Here is a 2,858-nt window from a genome sequence, read left to right on the forward strand (position 1 = left end):
TAAATTATACTTTTAAAATGGATATTTAAAAATATGTTACATTACTTTTCAATTTCCACCTCAATGTCAATTTCTGTAGATAGATGCCAAAACAATTATATTAGATGTATAATAAAATTAGTTGTTAAAATTAGTCATTAATACAAAATACATGTTGAAATACAAAATGTATATTAGAAATAACTTAACAATGCATATATTTATACCCAAATACATGATAGTTAATTTTACGGTTAAATACTTTTTTCATCCTTAAGGTTGTGTTTGGTTGTTGTCTCAACATAATAGAGATATAGACATAAATACACAAGAGTATATAGACACAAGAAGACACTTAATTTTACATATTGTTTGGTACCTTAGACAAAACAAAACACACTTTTCATACCTATACTAAAATGTTAATTTTACGCTCACTATTTCAGTAGCACCACCACCACCACCTCTACCTTTCCTACTCTTCTTTTAGAGTTATCAAAAACCACCACCATCTTCAAATCAAATCTAGAATTAACAAAACCCCAAATCCAAACTAAATTCAATATTATAAAATCAACAAAGAAAAAAATTCAAACTCATCCCATCTGGAAAAACAATACGCAAATTCAAATTAAATTCAATATGTATAAAATCAATAAAAAATTTTCAATTTCATCTCAAATAAAAAAATAAAGATTTAAGTTTTTTAACATAAAATAAAAATAAAAAATTCAAATAGATGTAAAGTGAACCAGGAGGCAGAAAAAGGTGGAAAAGACCACATTGGAGCACAAGGACGAGACACGAAACTACAGGTTGAGGGAAGGAGAAGACAAAAAAGATGCATAGAAGGGAGGAGAGACAGACGTGATGTGGAAGAAAGACAAAGCAGATGCATACAGTATAGATCTACCTCTGGTGGCATCGAGTCCTCTTTGTCGCCATTGATCTGTGGTGGTTCCTCGGCGCTAAATCGGTGGTTGCTCCCCATCGTCGCGAAGATCTTGAAGAGGAACAAGAACAACAGAGACACATGAGGGAGGGTGAAGTAAAGGGGACGTTCTCCTTGGAGAAGACAAACAAATAAAGAGAGGTTAGAGGGTGGCGTCGTCGATGCCCGAAGCCAACGGCGGTAGAAGGCAGAGAAACCTACCTGATGCGTGAGCATCTTGTATCCATTTTTCCTTTGTTTTCTAGTCATTTTTAGTTAGAATTTATTAAGTTTTATATTATTTCAATTCAAAAATCCTCTTTGGATTCTACTTTGAGCATTTTGGTGTTTTTATTTATTTCAGGTAAAATTCGGAGCAATATGGCAGAGTTTTGTGCTAAAAAGAGAAGATTTAAGGCGCCAGCAAGCCTTGCAAAATAGGAAGCTTTCTGCCTCTTTGGGTGTTAAACACCCAAGCAATGAAGCCTCATCAATGAAGCATCTTCAAGTGGATTTAGCGTTTATTAGTTATCTTTTATTTTATTTTTATAATTTTTATTTACAAACAATATCTTTTAGTTTTAGGATTTATTATTTTATTTTAGTTTCAAATCAAATTAGGTTAGATATAAAAGGGAAAAGATTCACCTTTCAGGGGGATATTCTCACTTCTTTACTTTAACAGTTTTTTAGAACTCTTGTTTTCTCTGTGAGTCATGAGCCACTAAACCTCCTTGGTTAAGGTTAGGAGCTCTATTTATTTCTATGGATTAAGACTATTGCTTTTCTATTTTAATTAATGTATTGATTCAGTTTCAAGGATTACTTTCCTCCTTCATTTTATGAATCTGGGTGGAACGAAAGTATAACCCTTATTCTATATGCGTTCTTGTGATCCTTGGAAGAGGTCTCTCACCTGAACAACAGCTTGAAAGTAAATTCCTCATGAACTGCTAATTACTTGAACTAATCGGGATACGTAACATATAATCCTCTTAGCTTTGGGTAATTAGAGTTTTGTGGCCATAAACTAGATTTGAACTTAACCCTCTTATTGGACTCAAGTGACCAAGACATTGGTGGTTGATGAAGGTTAGAAGAGACTAAATTACTAAGACATTAGGGTTTTGTCAATTACAGTTTGGCATGAAATAAATCTTGTATGATCAAAAATAGTTGGTAAGAAAACTTAATCCAGAAAAGTAAACATCTTCGATACCTTAACTGTTTTCTCTCATTGATTTATCACCAATTCTCTTAATTGCATTCTTTACTGTTTAATGCTATTTCAAATTACCAAACCAACTTTTCTGCCTGTCTAACTAAACCAATTAGTCTACCATTGTTGCTCAATCTATCAATCCTCGTGGGATCGACCAACACTCACCTGAGGTATTACTTGGATGACCCGGTGTACTTGCCGATTAGCGTGTGGGTATTCGAAATCCTACACTACTACCTACCAGAGAGAAGATGATGAATAAAGGCTAGAGAAGAAGTTAGATGGAAGATGAGAAAGGCTTGGTTGGAATTATTGAAATATTAAGGGATAAAAGATGTAAAAAGAGTTAGTGCCTTAAGCTGAAAATTTGTGCCTCAACATTTTTTAGTAACACAAAATACATACTTTTTATGGGTAAATGTGTGTAACCGTGTCCTTCATAATTTTGTGTCTCAGAAAACAAACGTTAGACATGTACAGCAAAACAAATGCACTCTAACATTTTGGGTAACAAAATTTTTCCCAACCTTTTTTTCTTATTAATATCATCCTCAACGTTAAAAATCGTTTTAAAATCATCATTTTTACATAAAATGTTAATTACACGACGACTTTTTCCCTAATAAAACACCATCTTCCACCTACTAACCACCCCATTATCATCATCTGCTCATCATTATCACCATTACCACCATCACTACCCTCTCCCTCTCTCTCTCTCTCTCT

Source organism: Arachis ipaensis, chromosome B06 (genome assembly GCF_000816755.2).
Source record: "Arachis ipaensis cultivar K30076 chromosome B06, Araip1.1, whole genome shotgun sequence".
In the NCBI taxonomy this organism is placed as follows: Eukaryota; Viridiplantae; Streptophyta; class Magnoliopsida; order Fabales; family Fabaceae; genus Arachis; species Arachis ipaensis.